General features: G+C 41.2%; 1 protein-coding gene across 3 annotated transcripts in view; it reads left to right on the plus strand.

The window, feature by feature from the left end:
* The window catches only part of SYT5 (synaptotagmin 5), a 432097-nt gene that overhangs the window by 11470 nt on the left and 393303 nt on the right, over window positions 1-27324 (plus strand). The window contains exon 1 of one of the 3 annotated variants that reach the window (XM_073656364.1): window positions 19937-20072. The exons of the other annotated variants lie outside the window; for them this stretch is intronic. The gene's annotated coding sequence lies outside the window, so the exon portion shown is untranslated. Of the gene's footprint in view, window positions 1-19936; window positions 20073-27324 lie in introns of those variants that run through there. 3 annotated transcript variants of the gene reach the window in all.

Consider the following 27324-nt stretch of genomic DNA (forward strand, 5'->3'; position numbering starts at 1 on the left):
TCCTCTGTATAATAGCGGCTATCATATGTATCTACAACATCCTCTGTATACCGGCTATCGTATGTATCTGCTACGTCCTCTGTATGATACCGGCTATCATATGTATCTACAACATCCTCTGTATATCGGCTATCATATGTATCTGCTACATCCTCTGTATAATACTGGCTATTATATGTATCTGCTACATCCTCTGCATGATACCGGCTATCATATGTATCTGCTACATCCTCTGTATATCGGCTATCATATGTATCTGCTACGTCCTCTGTATGATACCAGCTATAATATGTATCTGCTCCATCCTCTATATGATACCAGCTATTATATGTATCTGCTCCGTCCTCTATATGATACCAGCTATCATATGTATCTACCTCATCCTCTGTATGATACTGGCTATCATATGTATCTGCTACATCCTCTGTATGATACTGGCTATCATATGTATCTGCTACATTCTCTGTATGATACTGGCTATCATATGTATCTGCTCCATCCTGTGTATGATATTGGCTATCATATGTATCTCCTATATCCTCTGTATGATACCGGCTATCATATGTATCTCCTATATCCTCTGTATGATACCAGCTATCATATGTATCTGCTACATCCTCCATATAATACCGGCCATCATATGTATCTGCTCCATCCGCTGTATGATACCAGCTATCATATGTATCTGCTCCATCCTCTGTATGATACCAGCTATCATATGTATCTGCTCCATCCTCTGTATGATACCTGCTATCATATGTATCTGCTACATCCTCCGTATAATACCGGCTATCATATGTATCTGCTCCATCCGCTGTATGATACCAGCTATCATATGTACCTGCTCCATCCTCTGTATAATACAGGCTATCATATGTATCTGCTCCATCCTCTGTATGATACCTGCTATCATATGTATCTGCTCCATCCTCTGTATGATACCTGCTATCATATGTATCTGCTCCATCCTCTGTATGATACCTGCTATCATATGTATCTGCTCCATCCTCTGTATGATACCAGCTATCATATGTATCTGCTCCATCCTCTGTATGATACCGGCTATCATGTGTATCTGCTACATCCTCTGTATGATACCAGCTATCAGATGTTTCTGCTACGTCCTCTGTATGATACCAGCTGTCATACAATGGGAAAAATAAGTATTTAATACACGGACGATTTTGCAAATTTTCCCATCTACAAAGAATGGAGAGATCTGTCATTTTTATCGTAGGTACACTTCACCTGTGTAACAGAATCTAAAAAAAATCCAGAAAATCACATTGTATGATTTTTACATAACTTCTTTTGCATTTTATTGCATGAAATAAGTATTTGATACAATAGAAAAACAGACCTTAATATTCGGTACAGAAACCTTTGTTTGCAATTACAGAGGTCAGACGTTTCCTGTAGTTCTTGACCAGGTTTGCACACACTGCAGGGGGGATTTTGGCCCACTCCTCCATACAGATCCTCTCCAGATCTTTCAGGTTTCGGGGCTGTCGCTGGGCAACATTGAATTTCTGCTCCCTTCAAAGATTTTCTATTGGATTCAGTTCTGGAGACTGACTGGGCCACTCCAGGACCTTGAAATGTTTCTTACAGAACCACTCCTTAGTTACTCTGGCTGTGTGTTTCGTGTCATTGTCATGTCATGCCACGACCCATCTTCAATGTTCTTACTGAGGGAAGGAGGTTGTTGGCCAAAATTTCGCAATACATGACCCCATCCATCCTCCCTACAATACGGTGCAGTTGTCCTGCCCCCTTTGCAGAATAGCACCCCCAAAGTATGATGTTTCCCCCATCATGCTTCATGTTTGGGACGGTGTTCTTGGGGTTGTACTCATCCTTCTTCTTCCTCCAAACACGGCGAGTGGAGTTGATACCAAAAAGTTCTACTTTGGTCTCATCTGACCACATGATCTCCCATCCCCGCCTTGTGCAGGTCTAAAATGTTGTCCCTGGTGTCCTTAGACAGCTCTTTGGACTTGGCCATGGTGGATAGGTTGGAGTGTGACTGAGTGTGTGGATAGGTGTCTTTTATACCGGGAACGCGTTCAAACAGTGCAATTAATACAGGTAATGAGTGCAGAGTAGGAGGGCTTCTTAAAGAAAACTAACAGGTCTGTGAGAGCCAGAATTCTTGCTGGTTGGTAGGTTATCAAATACTTATTTCAAGCAATAAAAAGCGATTTCGTTGTTTAAAAATCATACAATGTGATTTTCTTATTTTTATTTATTATCTGTATGATACCGGCAATCATATACAGTCGTGTGAAAAAGTGTTTTCCCCCTTCCTGATTTCTTATTCTTTTCCATGTTTGTCACACTTAAATGTTTCAGATCACAAAACAAATTGAAATATTACACAAAGATAACATAAGTAAAGAAAAACCCAGTTTTTAAATGAAGGTCTTCATTATTAAGGGAGAAAGAAATCCAAACCTACAGGGCCCTGTGTGAAGAAGTAATTGCTCCCTAAACCTAATAACTGGTTTGGTCACCCTTAGCAGCAACAGCTGCAATCAAGCGTTTGCGATAACTGGCAATGAGTCTTTTACAACGCTCTGGAGGAATCTATCAGTAATTGGTCAGTTTTCGGTCACTATTTGGTCAGTATTTTTTCTCAGAAGTGGGAGACAAAACCAGGAGTGGGTGATAAATACAGAATTGGTGACTTGTTTCTATTCTACCTTTTCTCTGATTGTTCCTCACCTGGTTTTGGCTCCCACTCCTGAGAAAAAATACTGACTGAATACTGACTAAATACTAATGGTGGGGCCGTGGCCTAAAGGTGACAAACATGCAAAAGAATAAGAAATCAGAAATTGACAAACACTTTTTCACACCACTGTATAAGCTAGGTCCACTTTATCTACAGCCTCTGTCTGATACCAATCTATGTGAGATTTAATTTCCTCTTTGCTCATAAAGTTATTCAATGAAATCCACACACTGTATCAGTCAGTATCAGATAGATTTCTCCGGTCCTTTTTTCCATAATTTTTTTTTGTCATAAATTAAGTGAGAATTCTTTTGAGGTATAGAAGCTTCTCTTGTATAAAGTATGACGGTCTACTAGTCTACACACATTACTGTATACACAAACACTGTATGCTAGCGCGTTCTATTCTCACAAATCCATTATAGGGACATGTTGGCTTGCACTGTGCTGTTGATTGACATCTCCATAAGGCATTATCCCCAAAAGACAATGTTTGTGCAGGAGAATACCTCCATGATGTAGAATACAATGAAGCATGCTCCAATTTTTAATATCATGGATTCCCTTTGGACACATAAGAAAATAAAAAACATCTATGTACATCCCCATAGATCAGTGACAAAACAATATGACATTATGTCCCATTGCATTTGAAATCCAGACATGTGAATGGTCTTTCAAAAGTTTTACTTTATTGGATTTGTGATGTATTAGTTTGTATCTATCAATTCACAGAGTCTGGAACATAAAATCCAATTGTCACGGGTTTACCGCGACAGAAAGGAGCCAGAAGACCGCAACGTCTACGTTCACGTGCTCCACAATGAATAGAAGCACTTCTCCCTCTTATTAAATGGTGCTAGTTTCTTTCAACAGTACAGAAGTAAAACTGCTCAGCGCTTCCTTCTTGGAAGTTCTCAGCTGTGCAGCATCAGCCACTCCCCTCTCCTATATAGTCTCTGCTCTGGCAATCTGGATTGTACTGCCTGGTGAGGAGTGGAGGATTCAGTGTTCAATAGAGGCGTTTAAGGAGAGTTGTTATGTGACTGCTGCTTGGTGTTTTGGCTGTGTGCATAGTCCCTTTCTCTTCTATTTTTGTTTACCTTACTAATTCCTTCAGTGTTTCCCTCTGTTGTCTGTGAGTGCATATTTTGTATGTTTGATATTTTATTTTGTCCCTGTACGTCCTTCCTTATTTGTCGGGTTTGTGTATTTACATACACTATTCCTCCCCACTTCCCTGGGTGGGGGAGAGGACAGATAAGGGCTGTATCAGGAGTGCATCAAGATACGTGGCCCCAGCATCTTCACCATCAGAAGTAACCTATGGAGCAGGGGTAGCTAGTGTGCCCCTAGCGTTAGGGACAGGGAAGGGGCCCCTGGTCCCGGGTTATCAGATAACAGAAACATGGCACTAATTGTGTCAACAGATAGATATTTTATTTGCTTTTTATTTTCTGCTATTTTTTAAAGTAGTTCTATTTACATGAACAACAAATAACATTAGAGTCACAGATACAAAACAGAATTGTGGATATTACACCGACTACATGAACATCTGTGTGTACATAGTAAAATAGTCTTTATGATATTGACATTTCTAATGAAGCCGAAGCATATAAACTGGATAATTATCGTGTTCCCCAAAGACGCATAGGTTTTGGTAACCTTATAACTTTTTGTAAAGCTAAATTTAAGCAAATCACAAGTATCTAAGTTTCTTTCCTCTGCCATGTTAACATTTTATTCCATTATTTCTAGTTTATTTTGAGTCTTTGGAAAGCATGACTGCCATTACAGCTCCCAAAATCAATACATTGCTATACATACTCGCACTTTCCAATCGTAATCCCAAATAAACTAAAAGTAAAGTTTATTTTATAGGTGACTAAGTGCTTTTTTTTTTTTCTCGAGCCATGGCGGTAATCCACACAGGGGTTAAGTCTCTGAGAGCCTAAATCAATACAATGTTTTAGAGTCCATTTGAAAGAAACATGTAGTGGGGAAAAAAAATGATTCTTTTGCCACTTTGCCACAGACTGAAATGCTACCTGCTGATTCTTTTAGGAGCAATTATCCAAAGTGCTTCTGGTTGCTCCGTATAAATGAAGTTGTGAGTCATTTGGAATTGTAGAGTTGTAATGTTACATTTCAGTGCTGCCCACTATTAGGAAATGACTGACGGTGATGTAGAATTAATGCACAAACGTTCGATCCCATTGAGAAGGAAAAAGAACAGGCACATATAGTCATCTTGTACATTTCTCTATGTCTAAAGTATACTTTATCAGGAAATATAACTGTGGGAATGGTCCTGATGGATTGAAGAGATGGTAATTCAGTAAAACGCAATCTAATAAAGTCTTTTCACACTTCTTCTGCCAATTAAAGGATTTTCATAATGAAATTATGGATCATCTGCAGTTCATGATAAGCTATGAAGCCAGAAAACATAACTCTTGTCTTATGTATTAGTAAGTTATCTATGTCTAAGTCAGTGGTCTCCATCCAGTGTCTGCAAAACTGCAGCTGTGGCTCACAGTTTGGAGACAACTTATCGAAGGGTTACTTTCCATAACTAGTAATTAGTGGCTTTATGATATTTATTATACGAAAGGGTTATTTTCATAATATATTAAATCTGTAAATATGCAATGTGTTTGTAAAAATATGGAACTTTGCAATTTACTTGTTATTAAAGAAGCCCTCCTCCTCCCATCAAAGTTTTTATCCTCTTACTATTATATTGCAGTCATCATATTATATAGCACTGTGTACTTACAATTGCTCATTTTGCCTTTCTGCCCAGCTAATTCTTCTCTTTTACATTAGGTCTATGACATCACATGATTAAAAACTGACTAGCTGAATCCTTCTAAGCTCTATGTAGAAACAGGAGGTCAATTTTCCCTGTATGAGTCATAAGTCACTGCAAAAGTCCCTGGCAGGGGGAAGAGGGAGCAGCTGGGTCAGGAGTTGAAGAGGGGAATGATAAATGCAGGGACAAGAGACTTCTTGTTTCTACATAGCCCAGAAAAAAGAGAAGAATGAACTGGGTTGAAAGGAAAAATGAGCAATTTTGAGTACACAGTGCTATATAATATGATGATTGCAGTATATTAAGAGGATAAAAACTTTGATGTGTGTGTGTTTTTTAAAAATATTTTTTTTTCTCTAGAACAGAGGAAATTGTTGGCTAGGTTTCTTCCACTTCTGTAATCTATCAGCAATGGTCGGTCTCCCAGGCAAGGAGCACAGGGCATAAAAGCTCTTACTATAGATTCAATTGATCTGGCCAACATCAGTTATTGTATATTTTGGTCTATAAGACGCACTTTTTTTGTCCCAAATTTGGAAGGAAAATTGGGGTGCGTCTTATAGTCTGAATGTAGCTTACTGGGTTGAGGGAGGGGATGGCAGTGGAGCAGGGTCATCGGAGGCAGGGTCACTGCTGCAGGAAGCCTGCAGCGGCAGGAGAGGGGCAATGCTGCCGGCTCTGGGCTGAAAGGAGATGGTGTCCCAGCGGTGCGAGGCAGGAGCCATTGATCTCCCGGTGATGAGCTTCAGGAAAATCATCACCATGCTGGCGCATGCACAGATTGAGATCTTGGCCCAATGATGAGCCGTGAACTCAATCGGCGCAAGCTCTGCCTCCGGCGGCCATTTTCCTGAAGCCCACCGCCGGGAGGTCAATGTGCAGAGCAGGGACTACGCTCCTGCCTCTCACCGCCAACATTTTCCTGAAGCCCACCACTCTGAGATCATGGCTTATGCCTCGCACCACTGGCACACCCACTCCTCCCAGCCTAGGGCCCACAGCATCGCCACACTCCTGCCTCTCCGAGTTTCTGCAGTGGTGACCCGGCTTCCCGTGACCCCACTCCACCACCGCCCCCCCCAGTAAGCTAGATGGACCCCCATTTTCACATTAAAAAATGGTTTTTTACTCTAAATTTGGGTTGCATCTTATGGTCTGTTGCATCTTATAGTCCGAAAAATACGGTATGTTATTTCTACAAAATCTTTGACCTTAATGTTTATTCGAGGATGAAAGAGAGACTGGTGGAGGAGGCAGCTGCCTAGGGCACCATTGAGTGGAGAGAGGCAATTAACAGACAAATAACACTAGAAGTTGCTAATAGTTCTGTAGTTGCCTGTATGAGTACTTCCCTCGGTGCATGGAACTACCTCTTTCATAGAGGGATTGACTTCTTTTGGGTGGCAGATGCTATCTGTAACCCGTCCAAGGAACTGAAGACAGCTTGCCACTCATAGCTTGACCAATCCTTCTTCATCTCGCCTTATCCAATGGGTTTTACAAAGAAATTCAAAAGGGATCATCATTGTATCTGCCTTGATGAATCCAACGAAGGAAGGAGCAAGTGTCCCAAATACAGTTATATGAAAAAGTTTGGGCATCCCAATTAATCTTAAGCTTAATGTTTTATAAAAATTGTTGTTTTTGCAACAGCTATTTCAGTTTGATATATGTAATAACTGTTGGACACAGTAATGTTTCTGCCTTGAAATGAGGTTTATTGTACTAACAGAAAATGGGACCATCACTTCATTAAAATGAGCCTCGAACTTGGGGTCGATGTAAGTTTCAGTGGTGGGATGCCCAGTGGTCAGCAAGTCATCACGCACCCTACATATAGGTGAAAGTTTGCTTTTATAATAGCGCCCATTTAAGTTGTGTTGTCAATCTTGGTAAAGTAGTATGGTTATCCTTTTTCTAAAATACTATGATCATCGAAAATCCCTCATTTGTTGCTCATCAATCATGATTATCTTTGGTTTCTTAAAGGGGTTGTCCACCACTTGGACAACGAATTCTTAAATGCTCGAGTTCCCGAGTAAAATAAGAGGTTTATATTAATCTCCGTTCTAGCGAGTCACCCGACGCTCATGTGACATTACTATGCCACGTGAGCACTGCTGCCAATCACCGGTCGCTGATCGGCTGCAGCTCATTGATAACAATAAATGTAACAGCTAATAAGCGACTTGGGGAACTCAGTCAATTAATAAAGTGTTAAATTGCAAAGGCATCCTTCGTTCCTGGCTAAACTTGGAGTTAAAGGAGTTGCCCTATTTTTGACTGCAGACTTGTATCATCTCTTTGTGGCTGCAGACTTGTGAACACTGTGAGGATTCTCTGGTGCCGGCGCCAGGAGCGGCGGGCGCGTGACCACAAATATGTGATTTGCATACATGCGGTCACGTGCCAACTAGACGTGCACAGTCTTGCCTAATGCAAGTATGTTGAGCGAGGCCGGATAAGTCTAGTCCGAATGTGTCAAGAAATATGCAAATCACATACTTGTAGTCACATGAGCGTCAGCTCCAGGCACCGGCATTGCAGAATCCTCACATCGCACACCATGCGATCTGAGGATTCACAAGTCTGCAGTGAAATAGAGTATTTTTAATTTGTAATATTGGTCATTCAACAACCTGTTGATGAGATTTAAGCATCTAAGAAAACATCGGTATTTCTGATCCTTGATCAAGCAATGTAAACTGCAGGTTAACTTGAATTAATTTACAACTCATTTCACAATTTTCCGGACAATTTTTCACAATCAAGATTGTTTTTATTCCAATAAATGTACTTTTTTTCCCATGGTTAAGGTGGCCCAAGGTCTGACACAGTAATAATTCAACTGGTTTCATTCTTGTCTTAGAGCCAATATCCATACTTGCACCCGGGGACAGATTAGCATTTTGAGATGTATTCCTAGAAATGAAGCATTTATGATCAAATCAACAAATGATTCCACGGTAGAACAAGTCATTTATCACACACTAATGTGTTGTTTTTGTTGGCAGGCGGCGTTAAGCTGGGAGGAGCAGTCAATGAGCCGCACACAGAGTGTTATATATAGTAGCAGCGGCGTCATAAAGAAGCCATGTTTTTCCCAAAAGTGGAGCTTCTATTAGTGATATAATAGTGCCATAACTTGGTAACAATACGATAGTCCATTCATTATGGGGAGTACAGAGAAACCATGATCACCTTTCAGTTATTCCCTTAAAACATCATAAGCCTTGTACCTTAATTAGAATGTCAGCAGGTTTTTGCTATGTAATCCAAGAACAGCATTGTGTAAGGGCTTGAAAGCCTGATTCCAGCGATGTATCACTTTCTAGGCTGTATTTTACTGTTTCAATGCAATCAGTGTTTTATGACCAGGAGATTATCACTACAGGACAACTGGTCTCCTGCCTCCTAATCCCACCACACCCCCAGCACTGATTGGTGGCTTGCAAACAATGTGCACAGAACACTGCCAATCAGTGGTGTGGGCGGGGATATACAGGGATCAGCATTCAGAGATCTGCAGCAGAGAAAACTGTGATTCTATCACAACTGCTGCACTCAGTAAACTAAGGGATACATTGCTGGAATCAGGATCTCAGCCCCTATGTCATGCTGCTGTCAGATTACATAGCAAAATCTGATGACAGATTCCCTTTAATAGCATAGAAACCAACATATGATTCCCCTCATACTATTGTGCCTGCAATGCAGAATATACATAATACTATGCCAGCTGCATTGTTAATTTTTTTCACGGCGCCATTGACTTGTATTAGCAGGTATGATCCACAACACGGATTAAAGTACTGGAAGTCATATGTCCAATTTTTTTTTTTTCTTTGCTGACAACCATGAAAAGACACATTTATTGTAATAGGTCCGTGAGCTATCGGTAAAAGTAGTAAAAGTAATGGATAACGCAAGTACAAAAAAACTGACTTCTGAAAGAACCTTTAGAATAATTTGCTACCCCATGTTTATTGATAATGAGCACCTCTTATAAAGGGGTCGTGCCCTGGTTCTCAACACAGAGTAGCAAATGGTCAGGAATTAGCAAAGTCTGGGTCTTCAAGGGAATCCATCAGCATGATTTCACCACCCAAACTAAAGAATAATTCAAAGTAGGGAAAAATGTTGTACAGTCATGGCCAAAAGTATTGAGAATGAGACAAATAGTAATTTTTCCAAAGTTTACTGCTTCATTTTTTGTAATGGCAATTTGCATATACTCCTGAATGTCAAAGAGTGATCAGCTTAACAGCAATTACTGTACTTGCAAAGTCAATATTTGCCCAGAAAATGAACTTTAACCCCCAAAACACATTTCAACATCATTGCAGTCCTGCCTTAAAAGGAGCAGCTAACATCGTTTTAGTGATTGATCCATTAACACAGGTGTGGGTGTTGATGAGGACAGGGCTGGCGATCAATCAGTCATGATTAAGTAAGAGTGACATCACTGGACACTTTAAAAGGAGGCTGCTTCTTGGTATCATTGTTTCTCTTCAGTTAACCATGGTTATCTCTAAAGAAACACGTGCAGCCATCATTGCACTGCACAAAAATGGCCTAACAGGGAAGAGTATCGCAGCTACAAAGATTGCACCTCAGTCAACAATCTATCGCATCATCAAGAACTTCAAGGAGAGAGCTTCCATTGTTGTCAAAAAGGCTCCAGGGCGCCCAAGAAAGACCAGCAAGCGCCAGGACCGTATCTTAAAACTGTTTCAGCTGCGGGATCGGACTACCAGCAGTGCCGAGCTTGCTCAGGAATGGCAGCAGGCTGGTGTGAGTGCTTCTGCACGCACTGTGAGGCGGAGACTCTTTGAGCAAGGGCTGGTTTCAAGGAGGGCAGCAAAGAAGCCACTTCTCTCCAGAAAAAAACATCAGGGACCGACTGATATTCTGCAAAAGGTACAGGGAGTGGACTGCTGAGGACTGGGGCAAAGTCATTTTCTCTGATGAATCCTCTTTTCGATTGTTTGGGACATCTGGAAAACAGTTTATTCGGAGAAGAAGAGGTGAGCGCTACCACCAGTCTTGTCTCATGCCAACTGTAAAGCATCCTGAAACCATTCATGTGTGGGGTTGCTTCTCAGCCAAGGGAATCGGCTCACTCACAGTCTTGCCTAAAAACACAGCCATGAATAAAGAATGGTACCAGAATGTCCTCCAAGAGCAACTTCTCCCAACCGTCCAAGAGCAGTTTGGCGCCCAACAATGCCTTTTCCAGCATGATGGAGCACCTTGCCATAAAGCAAAGGTGATAACTAAATGGCTCATGGAACAAAACATAGAGATTTTGGGTCCATGGCCTGGAAACTCCCCAGATCTTAATCCCATTGAGAACTTGTGGTCAATCATCAAGAGACAGGTGGACAAACAAAAACCAACAAATTCTGGCAAAATGCAAGCATTGATTATGCAAGAATGGACTGCTATCAGTCAGGATTTGGTCCAAAAGTTGATTGAGAGCATGCCAGGGAGAATTACAGAGGTCTTGAAGAAGAAGGGGCAACACTGCAAATATTGACTTGCTGCATTAACTCATTCTAACTGTCAATATAACCTATTGGTACTCATAATATGATTGCAATTATATTTCTGTATGTGATATAAACATCAGACAAACACTAATAAAAACCAGAGGCCAGCAGATCATGTGAAAATATAATTTTGGTGTCATTCTCAAAACTTTTGGCCATGACTGTACTTATAAGCCTTGAACTCTTTTTTTCCAACTTCTGTTTTTCAACTCCACTTGTTCACGAGCCATTTAGTGATCAAGCCTCATACGGAGTCCTCTGATTTCATTTAAAAGGCAGATTTGACAACCCAAACTATTTATATACACATGTATCTCTTTCAAATACCTTTACATGATTCAGAGTCCATTCCTCCGTAGCTGAAAAATCAGCACTTAAAGTGAAATTCAAATGAGGCTGAAGAGCTATGGTAGATCTGAAGTTTCTGTTACTCCAGCTCTGTTCCCCACCCAGCGCTGCCTCCTGCTTGACTGACTGCTGAAGTCACACAGCATAGAGGCTGTCATTCAAGCAGGAGGCAGGGAATAGAGCTGGAGTGACAGAGGCTTTAGATCTATCATAGCTCTTCAATCTCATTTGCGTGTAAATTCAAACGCTGATTTCTCAGTAATGGAGGAATGGATTGGCCATGGAAAGGTATTGCTGGACTTGTCTTTGAAAGAGCTACATGTTCATATATATAGTTTGGGGGGTAACAGTTTCCCTTTAAGGACTGCATCCTTTCAATTTTCCTTAATTTCCATTAACATACAAGTACATCTAGATAAATACATACAGAGGATAGAATATGGCAACATAACTACTCCTCCTCCATTTGCTCATGTAACTAGGTTTTCCATATAATGAACTGCACTGCAAATTTCATCTTATTTCTGTTGCCATGAAGTCACAGATTTACAAGGGGCTAGAAATCTTCTGCTTCAATCTCAGTGTGCCGGGATATGATGGTCTGCCTTCTGTCGCCTGTAATAACTGCCACTTAAATGGGAATCTGATGCGCTAGTTCCTTGTAGCACCTAAAATAGCCTTAATCTCTAGCAGCAAGCAACAGCTGGAAGATGACTGGCGGAGACATTCAATATCTATATGCAATTACTGGGACTCTCACTAAACTGTATTTGTGCATGATTCATACAGTAATGACTGGAAGGTTCTTAATTCCATATACTGTAATAGCGCTCGACATCTATTCAAATCTCAGCCCCATTATTGTCTGCTGTGTATTTCTACAGCCATTACCTTTAGTGTTTTAGAACAAAAATTCCTGCTTTATTACCTTTTTTATATAAAAAATTGTAATTAATTAATACACTTGGCTTGCTGACTTCTTGTAGTTTTCTTTTGTACGTCACATTTAATTTCCATATATTCTTGATAGTCATTAGCACATGTTGAAGTTTCAAGAGCCCAATGTGATCGCTGCTTCCAATAGGTGGCGCTAGAGTACTAGTCCTCTTCCTCTCTGAAGAGGCAATTTGCATATTTAATTTCCCAGAGGAGCATTGCATGGCTTATAAGTCTCCTCACTCTGACATGCCAGGCCTCCACAACTCTCCACAAGGAGAAAGGTTATCCCTTAGATTCGAGAACCCAATGCAAAATTTACAACATATGATCACATGTGATTTAGGTTATATGCACACCAGACGTATCCATTGCCGAGAATCCGCTGAAAAATCAACACCGAATTGTGCCGATTCTTTCTTTTGAAGGAATGTTGCACAGTTGAATTGCAAAAGATGAAACCCATAGTGATAATCGGAAGGTAAATTAACATGGTCAATCAACAGGTTAATTTACGCTAAAACCGGGAGTGCATAAGATTATAGAGAAATGTATCCACAATTGCTGGTTCTGTAATATGCAACATATTTTCTACCTAAATAATCCAGATGAAAAATTTGCCTATGTGCACATACCCCTTAAGATTCAAGGCTTCTCTCTTCTGGGACAGAAGGACTTTTTGGATCTTAGTCTATAGAGGCCATATAGTTATATCCCTGATGGTGTAATATAATAGTAAAGTTGCTCTGTCAAGGACAATCTACAGGTGCTTCTCACTAAATTAGAAAATCATCAAAAAGTTAATTTATTTCAGTTCTTCAATACAAAAAGTGAAACTCTTATATTATATAGAGTCATTACACACAGAGTGATCTATTTCAAGTGATTATTTCTGTTAATGTTGATGATTATGGCTTACAGCCAATGAAAACACAAAAGTCATTATCTCAGTAAATTAGAATACTTTATAACAACAGCTTGAAAAAATATTGTAAAATCCGAAATGTTATCCTACTGAAATGTATGTTCAGTAAATGCCCTCAATACTTGGTCGGGGCTCCTTTAGCATCAATTACTGCATCAATGCGGTGTGGCATGGAGGCGATCAGCCTGTGGCACTGCTGAGGTGTTATGGAAGCCCAGGTGGCTTTGATAGCAGCCTTCAGCTCGTCTGCATTGCTGGGTCTGGGGTCCCTCATCTTCCTCTTGACAATACCCCATAGATTCTCTATAATAGATTCTCTATGGGGTTAATGTCAGGCGGGTTTTCTGGCCAATCAAGCACAGTGATACTGTTGTTAGTAAACCAGGTATTGGTACTTTTGGCAGTGTGGACAGGTGCCAAGTCCTGCTGGAGAATGACATTTCCATCTCCAAAAAGCTTGTCGGCAGAGGGAAGCATGAAGTGCTCTAAAATTTCCTGGTAGATGGCTGCGCTGACTTTGGTCTTGATAAAACACAGTGGACCTACACCAGCAGATGACATGGCTCCCCAAACCATCACTGATTGTGGAAACTTCACACTAGACCTCAAGCAGCTTGGATTGTGGCCTCTCCACTCTTCCTCCAGACTCTGGGACCTTGTGGAGTGTGTCAATAACTGCCTTCTGGACATCTGTCAAGTCAGCAGTCTTCCCCAGGATTGTGGAACCTACTGAAACAGACTAAGGGACCTTTTAAAACACTTAGGAAACCTTTGCAGGTGTTTTTTGTTAATTATTCTAATTTACTGAGATAATGACTTTTGCGTTTTCATTGGATGTAAGCCATAATCATCAACATTAATAGAAATAAACACTTGAAATAGATCACTCTGTTTGTAATGACTCTATATAATATAGGAGTTTCACTTTTTGTATTGAAGAACTGAAATAAATTAACTTTTTGATGATATTCTAATTTAGTGAGATGCACCTGTATATCTCAATGAGTACGCAAGAATGGCTCTCATGTTTATGCACTCGTGATTGTATGCAGAAATAAATCAAATCTTATCGTTTTTACTCCTTTTACTATTGTGATACAGCAATCGGCTTTGGGGGGTTGCCTTTGCCCTATTGTACCCATGTTTAATGCACCTGTGGCTGTACTAGAACCTTGTCTTAAGATCATTAGCCTGCATCTCAAACTTGTCGTCCGAGGAGCAATTCTATCTCATCCTTAGGAACTGTCCCTCCGGGACGGCCCTAATGGTGGCAGAGTTGTGAGCAGATCCAGCATGTATCAGGAAGTTGACAGAAGTCTGTATATAAGAGTTATTGTTGTGGTTGCAATACCCTCTGGGCAGCAGTGCAACCCTAGTGATTAGCATTGTGCTGCGATGTCGCAGAAACACCTAGAAGACGTTGGCCACGTGACTTGTTTAGTGGCCAAAGTCGCCTTGTAGCCTAAAAGACACCAGAGAAAGAAGAACACAGTGTGTCCTTTTTACCCAGATTCACAGGCGTAATTACAATAGGTGCATGAGTTGCAATCCCACCCGGTCCCTGGAGACTAGGGGGGTCCAAAAGGTCCTTTAGCCCCATATGAAAAGACTACTACTACTACTATTAAAGAACTAGATTAGTTGGGGAAGGTGTTGGAGATTTTGCATTGGGCCTCAAGTGTCAAGGTCCACCACTGCCCAGATTGTTCCTTTGAGGAGTGGCTTCTCAAATTTTTTTTAAAGAGACTCTGTCACGAGTTTTTTGCCATCTAATCTGGGAGCAGCATAATGTAGAGGCAGGAATCCTGAATCCAGCGATGTGTGACTTACTGGGCTGCTTGGTGTAGTCACTGTTTTATCAGCAGGTGATTATCACTAATGGACTAGTAGACCTGCTGCCAGGTAGACCTCCATATACATAAAGTCTGTATAACCCTGCCCCCCACCACTGATTTGCAGCTTTCTGCCTATGCACAGTGAATAGAGAAAGCTGTCAATCATTGATGTGGGCAGGGTTATATAGAGCTCAGCACTCAGAGAACTAGGAGATCTGCAGTAGATAAAACAGTGACTTCATCAAAAGGACATCAAGCAGCCCAATAAGTGATACATCACTGGAATCAAGGTCTCTTCCTTTATATTAGATGGAGTAGCAAAAGCCTGACAACAGATTCCCTTTAAGGCCCTCCATACTCACTAGATGCAAGTTGGCTGAACCCTCTGATATCGGTGGATTGGGCACTATCTGATTGGATGATTTGATTTCACTGATCCAGACCTGTCCATAATGGGAATTCAGTACCTACATACTGGCGATCGTGGGGTGGGGGCCGAAAATCATATAGTTACCCCGTAAATGGGCAGGTTGTGAAGACAGACTAAAACATATTTCTAATTATGTACTGCAACCAATACACAAATATTATTACAAGACAACATGCGTGAAAATAGCTACTGCACCTAAACCCCAAGGAATTCATATTAAGACGGCTATTTAAAGGGGTTTTCTGTTTTCAAAAAGTTCCTGCCCCCTTGATGTAGTATGTATAAATAAATTGTTGTCTTTACTCACCCTCCCCTGGTCCCACACTGAGTCTCTGCTGCTGCTCACATTGACAAGAATTGACCGAATTGACAGCACAAGAAGCTCAGAGCCGCTGACCTCACTGATTGACTGCAGTGATATTGACGTGATGTCAGCGCTGCAGACAGTAGCAGATACTATAAGCAGTGGTAGTAACTCATTGCTGGACCTGGGGAGGGTGAGTAAAGACCTGTTGCAACTGGGGAAAATGGGTTTCCAAAAAGAGAAAAATCCTTTAATTATGATTCACCATTGGTTCTGGGAGGATGTAAAATATTCACCTCTGTCCAGTTTTTACTGTGCTAAATTTTCGTTCTTCTACTCCATTGGGATTAATATAATTTAAAAGCCATCTAGAAACATTAAAATGTTGTTTGCCTAATTGTATCTAATGCAGAGAAATTAAGACAATTAGAAAAAAAAAAGCTTATCAACGAGAGGAAATGAGAGAACCTGTCTGACTTTCGTTTCCTTGTTTTGTATGTGTAAACCCCTGAAGATAATTCATTGTGGCCCCCATTATTTACTTAGACAGGATCGTTTCCAAAGTGCCCATAATTTCCTAATATTAATCTATCTGATCAAGCGGAAAGAATCCAACTTTTGATGCTGCCAGTCCTTTTTTCATCCATCTGCTCTAAGAAACGTTAAGAGTCTCCCAAAGAAAATTGTGAAAAGTGGCCCCCAAAAGTGTTGGAGGTTCCAGGTTTTAAAACCGATTGTGGCATGGGTAGGTTTAGACACAGTTACTAGGTAATCAGTTAGTGTTGGTGGTCCAGGCATTGAAGAAGAACAGAAAGTAGCGTTACATTTTTGTTACTTTTTTGGGGTTTAATAGAGAAAAAATATCAATTTTTTTTTACACCATTTAACGAATTTCGTAAATATTCTGATTGCTGTGTTGAGCGGGTCATTGCAATTACAGGGACAATATGTCTGTTATTTCCTGATTTGTGATGTTGATTATTTTAAGAAAAAAAAAAGTGCATTAAAAATGAAATTATAGTAAGTGTTTATCATTATGTTTTAGTAATTTTATGGGAAGAAAAAAATCTATTTTATTCTCCCTCTAGAATCCAGGGGCATAGAAACAAACTGTTACATACAATGTATCTCTATGTATCAGTATTATCTGCTTGTGGGGTTAGTGGCTGCAGATCAAGTATAGAAAATTCTCCCAGTAACATCACTGGAGCCTGTGGCTCCTGGCTTTAGCTGTTGTCTGCAATTATAGAGGTTGTGGGTTCAAGTCCCAGACTCACAATAAAAGAGAAAATTACATTTTTGTAATTGTTTTTTTATTATTTTTAGTAGTTTTATAGGAACAAAAAAAATCTGTCTTTTTCTTCACTTCTAGAATACAGAGACATGGAGATACACTTCTATGTACAGATGTGTCTCTATGTAACTATATAATCTGCTTCTGGGTTCACTGCCTGAGCAGCTCAAGATTACCAAATCCCCCTATGTTTACCATTGTGGCCTGTACTTCATAGCTAGAGCTGCTGCCTCGCTGTTGCAAGTTCTAGTTTCAAGGAGACCAGAGGAGAAAATTGTTTATTTAGTTTATGTCAGAGCAGAGAGATGTGGCCCCAACCACCGAGGAGGAGTCACGGGGCGATGACGACATCAGAAAGAGGCATTAGAAGTTGGGACTGAGCCCTCAAATCGGTACAGCCCCGCTGAATCCGGGACAGTTGGGAGCTATAACTTAGTGATCAAGCCTCAGACTCAGTCCTCTGGTGTAATTTAAAAGGAATCTGTCAACAGGATTTCACACCCCAAAGTATTTCTATGTGTATGTAGCTCTTTCAAAGATGATTTCAGCAATACCTTCACATGTCCCTCAATTTCTAAGAAATCAGTGTTTGAATAGATATGCAATTGAGGCTGCAAATCTGAAGCCTGTGTCACTCCAGCTCTATTCCTGCTGACAGATTCCCTTTAAGCACCTGAGAACAAGTAACTCTTCCTCCTATTTAGGCACACATCACACAGGAATAAAGTTTTTTTTTAAATTGTGTGAGTAATTATAACACAGGCTGCACAAAGCTGGCCAAAACAAAACATTGCTAAAGGGAACACAACACTCAACCAGTTCACAGATTCCCACTCAGCAGCAACAACTCCTGTTTTAACTCACCTTGGTCACAAGCCACTTATTGATCAAGACTCTATTTGTCCATACTAAACAGACAAATGCAATGTCCAAACAGAATTATGAATGCAGCTTTATACTTCTTGCTGGATCCACTTTTGGCTTTGGCTCAAAATTCTGCATTAAAAATTGCAATGGCATTTTCCCAAAAACTCTCTGTGTTAAACCAACTTAAAGTAAGCAGTTTAACCTCCCTTCTGTGGTCTGTTTGCTCTTAGGCTGAATTCACACATCTATGTAGGGATCACTATGTCCTGATCATAATGGGTCTCCGGCTCTGAACTAATATTCATAAAAGGGTTGTGCACTACTAGGACAAACCCTGATTGATCTAAATGTTAGGCCCCGATAAAATAAAATAAAGCTTATACTCCCCTCCCGTGCTGGTGTCGGCACTCGCGGTCCCGGGGCTCCCGTGCAGTTGTTGTGACATGTGAACCAGGTGCTCAATCATTGCTGGCGTCACTGTCCTCGCCTTATTTCGAATTTAATATGAACAGGAAGTCCGGGCTGCAGCTGATATCTGACTTCCTCTTTGTGTTCAATTTGTCCAAAGGCGGGGACTTTGACGCCAGTGCTGATTGGACGCCTGGCTAACGTGTCACAACAACCGCACGTGTGCCCCTGGACCGAGAGTGCCAACACCACTGGTAGAGTGCCGGCACGGGAGGTGAGTATAGGCTTTTTATTTTATCGGGGCCAAGCGTGGGGTTGACAAGGAGTTGCTCAAGTAGTGGACAACTTCTTTAAGGTTATGAGATTCTACGTCGGTCTGTAGATGGAACATGAAAAACTGATGTGTAATGCTCTAGTAAGTGCTGACAGTTCGCCAAATATTATTTGTGGGTTCAGATTACTCCAATGTACTGATTACTGAGGCACAGTGTCACGGCTGTGTCAGGTTTGACAGACAGTCATTCTGGATCCGGCTGTAGAAGGTCGCTACACTTGGCCTTGCAGACGCCTTCTTGATCCTTTCATCATCCCTCCCTCTCTAGGACCCAGCAGTGATCTCCACCTTCTACTGCTAATTGACACACCCTTGCTGGATCTCTAAATGCACTCAGTTTCTCCAGAGACTTGCTGGTGATAGAGTAAATTCCTCTGTTCAGCCCTGGTATTCTAGCAGTCGGCTAGATTCTCCTTGGAGTTCCTTTGTGGATTGTAGTGATCATCTCTCTGGTGTCTTCTCAAAGCTAAGTGTATCCCCCTGTCTGTTTCCCTTGTTTGTCTTTAGTTGCAGTGGGGCTGACTAGTGCTCACCCCTCCCCCTCCCTACTTAGGGCCTAGCTCCAGGGTCAGCCAGGGCTAAGGTATCCTGCTCAGCGATAGGTGCGGAACCTATTTAGGGATGATAGAGGAGTCAGGGAGTTGTTAGATCTGCTTAGGGGTCTCCACTCTCCCTTTCCCTAGTTACTGGGCTTTCCCTCCTTTTCCCATCGTCGTACGCTGGGTTCTTCCCATACCTAGCATGACACACAGCTACCAGCGGGTATAGCTGCCTCCTGTGAGAAGGAGTAGTTTAGACGCTGATTTGGTACTAAAGACTACATATCCCAGTCACTGAGATTATTTCTGCTGTATTGCTTATATGAGCTCACATGCTTGTCTACAAAATAAGCTTCAATATAGCACATAGGCTTATTTCTCTAATGCACTGATAACAGAAAAAAAATCACAACAACAAAGACCCAGCTGTGCAGTGTTTCCATCAGGCCTGGGGGATAATCCATCCTTTTCTCTTGATCTAATTTCCTAACTTGGGTGATGGATGGGACTTAGCAAACAGTGAGTGGGTGTATGGGTGTGGCGAAGTAAGTCCTCTATATGAAATCTGTTATTACTACGGATTTCCAGCTATTGTGTCCCTCTAACCGCAGCACATCCTGCAATAAACTAACAGAGGCTCTGCAAAATATCATGCAGAAAAAAAACATCAAATTGCTGGAGCCAGGTATTCGTGGGGCTTGTCTGCAATGAAATAGCAGGGACCCTGTCAAAAGACTTACTTCTATCGGTAAGTGGCGTGCGGTGAAATGGCAGGAACAACTCATAGCACTTAGTGTGCCAATTTTCAATTAAATGTCAGGGAGCAGAAACTGTAAAGAGACAAAGACTTTTCCTCTATCATAAAATAGCAGGAAGCCTGTAAATAGGTAGGACGCTCAGTGGCACAACGTTAGAAAACAGCAGCATTTTATAGTTTGAGTGAATGAGCGGAATATGAATTACTTTTAGGGCTTACTTTTATTTATTTTTTTAAGTCTTAAACACCTGCTAATTGGTGACATTATTGGGCAATCAAATAGTGTTATTACACAGATACAGGACAGTGGAGAAAATGGTGTTGTCACACAGATACAGGACAGTGGAGAAAATGGTGTTGTCACACAGATACAGGACAGTGGAGAAAATGGTGTTGTCACACAGATACAGGACAGTGGAGAAAATGGTGTTGTCACACAGATACAGGACAGTGGAGAAAATGGTGTTGTCACACAGATACAGGACAGTGGAGAAAATGGTGTTATTACACAGATACAGGACAGTGGAGAAAATTGTGTTGCTACACAGATACAGGACAGTGGAGAAAATGGTGTTGCTACACAGATACAGGACAGTGGAGAAAATTTTGTTGTCACACAGATACAGGACAATGGAGAACTCCAATCCAAGTCATTGTCGTATGCAAAAATAGCCGTGGTTGAAAAATTGTGAATCCTTCAAAACTGAAGACTTGTAGCTTAAGGCCGGATAACCGCTTTAAGGAAAATAATACAAAATGGCATGTCATGTTAATTAAGCAGTTGGGACAAGAAAACCTCCCGCCTCTGTTCATCAGAACCGTCCTACAGTGAAAAATGTCTTTGTGGTCCACAGGAAACAGAGTTAAGGTTTATTTTACTAGAACAGTATAAAAAAAAAAATTAATACTATCGTATCCTTCCCGGTTAGACCAGTTGTCCTATGTGGAGGACAGTGGTGTGTGCAAGTGTCCAACATGCCGTATATGATGCAACAAAGAATTGGGATATTGGGGCATATATGTACCCCCAGTTTATTCACAGGAACACATGACTGTTCTACTCGTCAATGCACAGACCCTAACGTTCCAGTAAAAAAACAGTATACGTGGTTTGGTGCGGAAATGGTTGGGAGTATTTGGTTACTGTTTTTGCAGACATCCATGAGGGGATTATGAGAATCCCAAGGAAATCAATAGGAAAAACATTCCAACTAGCGCACGTCTGCAGAACAGTATATTGCTATGTACTGAAATTGTTTGCCTGAATCCATAAACAGAAGTGTGTGGCATTTTATATTTCACTACTGGAAATGATTGTAGCTGGCCATTTGGACTTCCAGGGTCATTCTTCCATTATCCATAACAAAAACAAGGTTCTGATTTTTTTGTAGTATTTGCAAGGGATTGTCTCATCAACAGGTGAAGCCATTGTAAACTGCAGCCATTGTCAATGAAGGTTATGGCGGAAATGCTTGACTGGACCAGACCCTCCAGAACAAGCTTCATGTTAGCTGCTCATTGCTGTGACTTATAGCGGGGGCTATGGAGCAGTCATGGGCAATAGGGAACGGTCAGTACTAAGCAACGAGACCTGATTTTTTTTCTACTTCTACTATTATTTAATACAGACGATGAGGCTGAAGGAAACTAAGGACCTGGGTCATACGCTCAAACCCAGTATGGGCTCTCTGTATGATATGCAGAGGCCTGTGTCCATATTAATCCATGAATTTTATAAGCTATTCTCTGCTAGTTTCATAGTTTCATAGTTTATAAGGCCGAAAAAAGACAATCGTCCATCCAGTTCAGCCTATTTCTTGTGCACTGCAGCTATTCCGCAGCGTTGATCCAGGGGAAGGCAACAAAAAAACATGCGGTATAGGCCAATTTACATCATTGAGGAAAAATTCACTTCCCGACACCAATCTGGCAGTCAGATTAAATCCCTGGATTAATTAACTAAGCATAAGATGTAATTTTATTGTTCTCAAGAAAGGCGTCCAGGCCTCTCTTGAACTCGTTAAGTGAGTTGGACATCACCACTTCCTCTCCCAGAGAGTTCCAGAGTCTCACGGCTCTGACCGTAAAGAATCCCCTTCTATGCTGGTGCAGGAACCTCCTTTCCTCCAGACGCATAGTGTGCCCCCTCGTCTTTGTCACCATCCTTGGTATAAACAGGTCATGGGAGAGATCTCTGTACTGCCCCCTGATGTATTTATACATGTTTATGAGGTCTCCCCTAAGCCTTCTCTTTTCCAACGTAAATAGGCCTAATTTTGACAACCTCTCTGGGTATTCTAGTCCCTCCATTCCCTTTATTACCTTAGTCGCCCTCCTTTGTACCCTCTCTAGCTCCAATATGTCTTTCCTGAGCACCGGAGCCCAGAACTGTGCACAATATTCTAAGTGCGGCCTTACCAGCGCTTTATACAGAGGAAGAACAATGTTCTCATCATATGCCCCTATTCCTCTTCTGATGCATGCCATGACTCTATTTGCCTTCGCAGCTGCTGCCTGACACTGGGCACTCCAATTTAATTTGCTATTAACCAAGACGCCCAGGTCCTTCTCCATGTCAGATTTCCCCAACGGTTTCCCATTTAATATGTATGGGTGACTGCTGTTTTTCTTTCCCATGTGCATGACCTTACATTTATCGGCATTGAACCCCATTTGCCATTTTTTGGCCCAACTCCCCAATTTATCTAAATCCTCCTGTAGCTGTGCCCTACCCTCATCTGTATTAACTACTTTACAAAGTTTAGTATCATCTGCAAATATTGCTATTTTACTATGCAACCCTTCCACTAGATCATTAATAAATATATTAAATAATACAGGGCCCAAGACAGACCCTTGAGGCACCCCGCTAGTAACCCTGACACACCCTGAGCTTACTCCATTGATAACCACCCTCTGCTTTCTATCACTCAGCCAGCTATTTACCCACTTGCACACATTATCCCCCAGACCAAGCATTCTCATTTTATATACCAACCTTTTGTGTGGCACGGTATCAAACGCTTTGGAGAAGTCAAGGTATACAACATCCACTGACTCTCCCCGGTCCAGCTGTGAGCTCACCTCCTCGTAGAAGGCGATCAGGTTTGTTTGGCAGAAGCGATCCCTCATGAATCCATGTTGATATGGAGTTAGACAGTTATTATCATTAAGATATTCTACAATAGCATCTCTAAGAAATCCTTCAAACAATTTACCCACAACAGACGTTAAGCTTACTGGTCTATAGTTCCCAGGGTCACTTTTAGACCCCTTTTTGAATATTGGTACCACATTTGCTTGGCGCCAGTCTAGTGGGACAGACCCTGTCCATAAAGAGTGCTTGAATATAAGATACAGCGGTCTGTCTATCACATTACTTAATTCTTTTAGTACCCGGGGGTGTATGCCATCTGGGCCTGGTGACTTGTCTATTTTGATATTATTTAGGCGTTTCTGAACTTCCTCCTGGGTTAGGTGGGTGATATTTAGCGGAGGGTTTACTTTATCACTCTGCATTTCCTCCGATAAATTGTTTTCTTTTGTGAAAACAGTGGAGAAGAAGCTATTGAGCAGGTTTGCTTTACCCTCATCGCCCTCTATGATTTTACCCAGGTTATTTTTCAATGGGCCAAAGCCATCAGTTTTAATCCTTTTACTGTTTATATAGTTAAAGAACAGTTTGGGATTCGTTTTACTTTCTTTGGCAATTAGTCTCTCTGTCTCCTCTTTTGCTATTCTTATTTGTTTCTTACAGATTTTGTTTTTTTCCCTATAAGATATTAGCGCTTCCTCACTGCCTTCTTGTTTAAGTTTACCGAAAGCCCTTTTTTTGTTTTTCATTGCCCTCTTGACTTCCTTATTTAGCCACATTGGCTTCCTCCTATTCCTAGACCTTTTATTCCCATAAGGTATGTACCTTCTACAGTGACTATGTAGGACTGTTTTGAAAATTTCCCATTTTCTATCCATGCTCCTATTACTAAAGATACTATCCCAGTCTATAAGGTGAAGGGCATCTCTTAGCTGATCAAACTTTGCCCTCCTGAAGTTCAGTGTTTTTGTGACTCCCTTGCTGGGCACCCTACTGAAGCACATGTGGAATTGTATAATGTTGTGGTCACTATTTCCCAGGTGCCCCCCGACCTGCACCTCAGTTATTCTGTCTGGCCTGTTAGTTAATATTAAGTCTAAAAGGGCCGTCCCTCTAGTTGGTTCCTGCACAAGTTGTGACAAATAATTGTCTTTGATAATTGACAGAAACCTGTTTCCTTTCTGAGATCTACAGCTTTCGGTTTCCCAGTCTATATCGGGGTAGTTGAAGTCCCCCATAATAATCACCTCGTTATTTTTTGCTACTTCGTCTATTTGTCTCATTAATAGACTTTCCGTGGCTTCTGCTATATTTGGTGGTTTATAGCAGACTCCTATGATAATTTTATTATTGTTTTTTGCCCCATGTATTTCCTCCCATAAGGACTCGACCTCCTCATTTCCCTCCCATACATCCTCCCGTATTGTAGGCTTTAGACATGTCTTTACATATAGACAGACTCCACCCCCTTTCCGACTTATTCGATCCCTTCTAAACAGACTGTAACCCTGTAAGTTAACTGCTCAGTCATAGCTTTCATCTAACCATGTCTCGGTTATTCCCACTATGTCATAGTTACCTGTAGATATTTCTGCTTCCAGTTCATCCATCTTGTTTGTCAGGCTCCTGGCATTTGCTAGCACGCAGTTTACACGATTTTGTTTTGTTCCAATCTTCTCCCTGTGGATTGTATTAGAAATTTCCTTACCTCCCTTCCAAGTATCTTGTCTTGGACCTTCTTTGTCGCACTTCATATCTTTCATTAGTATGTTCTCTGGTTGCATGTTCGTGTCTGGCGTTTTTCTTTTCTCCTAGCAGCCTTGATGTCCAATCTAAATTGTACACGTTAGATGGCTGTTGGCCAAATGATTCTTCAGCCGAACGTCCAGCTGACAGCCATCTCAGCCGACTCTCCCATACATAGGAGCGCTCATTCACCCGAGCACTTATGTTCTCTATGAGAAAGACATCAGCTGAAACCAGCTGGCAGCTTATCTCAGGGAGAACAATGTGATGTCAGTCCAGATCGGACATGCGTGATCAACTTCTCCAGCGACCATCAGTTGGATGGTGCCCCAATGCACATTAGACCGTCGGCCGAAAGCCACCGATATCGGCGAGTTCCGCTAACAATAGTCTAATTTGTATGGGAGCCTTAATGTTCATTAAAAGCATCATACAGCAGTAGCCCGAAGGCATGCAGACCCATAATAGAGACCCTTAGGGGGTTACATCCAGGGTCAGGGACACTCTGCAATATTAATACAACACTCAAAATCCAATGAAGACATTTCGGAGAAACCTCTCTCTATTTAGACTTCTTTAGACTATACGGGTTTCCTGCTACTGGTTGACCCTAAAGTGGAAAATATCACATAAATTAGCAGCCTAGTTCTTATCATTGTGTCCCAACTTTGGGTAAAGCTGCATATTTTAGAAATTTCTTTATAGATCATGATATTTCATTATTTTATACTGTGAAATTAAAAGGCCTCTTCCTCATCTCCGATATCTCTATAGATCTGACTGATTAACATACAGTACAGGGCGCAAGATGTAGGGAGTGTTCAGGAGGAAAGTTCAGACTCAAAGATGGAAGAATGACTGGAAGGTGGAAGATCTAGAGGGATTTTGCTATTTTAACTTTTTGACCCCTTTCTGGAGCTATATAATCATTCAGGAAATGTTGTTTCTGCTGTTCGATACTGATAAAGATAGATATTTGGTTATATAATGTCCAAAACTGGAACTAATGGCAATCAATGGTGTACCTGCTATAGAAAGATAATATTGGAGTCTACATAGCTTATAATGGTGGACCATTTAGGTCCTCACTTGCATTGAAGTTTCCTGCACTATTTTTTCCATTAATATGACGCACACCATAAGTGAAACCAAACAGACCCCATTATTGCTAGAGCTGTTCATGTCCATCATAATACAGATCAGTTTCTTGCAAGAAAGACAGAACTCTGAACACTAGGCATTAATCTTCAAATACAAAATTGGCTGAGGGAGCAGATGAGAGTAGGGAGATAAAGGTTTGCAAAGTAGCACCCAGAGACGGGAAGATGGGGGAAATCTTGACTTTTCTGTATCCCTTCTCCAACCTTGGACAGAACCCATAACCTGATTGCTCTCCATGCTTCACAATGAAAAAATAGAAAGTAGTTTTACAATGGACTGGAAATAACATAAAAATACATTGTCTCTTAGTGCAACTACTGGCCTGAATCCATTCATTGGGTTTTGTCTGAAAGAATCAACACCATGTCCAAGGAGATGTCCCTAAGCATAATAGGAATCGGCATCCGAGGAAGACTAGTATGTCCACTGGCTTTGAAATTCATAAGTAATTAGGCTCATCCTGAAATTGTCAGAGGGCATGTAGGGATACATTTAGATCATCAGAGATGACAGATTCTCACTGAATAACTGATTATATCTATGTTTCATGCAGATCTCAGGTAGTGCAAGAGTCAAATGTAATCAGGTGTTTACAATTGACCACATATATTCCATTGTTTTATGCAGGGGACAAAATGATGGAATGGATTATAGGGTTATCACCCCATTTTGACACCTCGATGAGGCAGAGGCAGCTCCTGCCCACTCCTCATAATACTAGTACATGAATATTACCAAAAACCATGTAGGAGCCAGGACTTAGAAAATGAATTCATCAACTGAGCAACCTAGTGGCAAAATGGGTCTGATCAGCTAGATAAAGAGTTAAAAACTTAGATAAAAACTTACTGAAGTTTTTTTACACTGAAAAGAAAAAGAGAAAAGACGCTCCAAGTGTGTATATAAGACACTGCAAGCAAGGGATTGTATATACTCACCTGCCTAGGATATGGCACAACTCCGTACTTGTAAGAATGAAGGGCTACTGCTCTGACCTCTGACCCACACACCGGTGGGAAGAATCGTATTCAAACCAAACAGGAAAAAGTGTTGTGATTCCCGGGTGCTGCCACAGGGTGTGTGTTATCTGTATCTTCATTCATACAACACGTTTCGAAGTCGAGTTGACTCCTTCATCATGTATACCTGATGAAGGAGTCAACCCAACTTCAAAACACATTATATGAATAAAGATCCAGAGAACATACACCCTGTCTTCATGTCAGATGAAGGAGGCAACCC

Source organism: Phyllobates terribilis, unplaced genomic scaffold (assembly GCF_046119375.1).
Source record: "Phyllobates terribilis strain yellow unplaced genomic scaffold, ASM4611937v1 Scaffold_12__6_contigs__length_324123572, whole genome shotgun sequence".
NCBI classification, from domain to species: Eukaryota; Metazoa; Chordata; class Amphibia; order Anura; family Dendrobatidae; genus Phyllobates; species Phyllobates terribilis.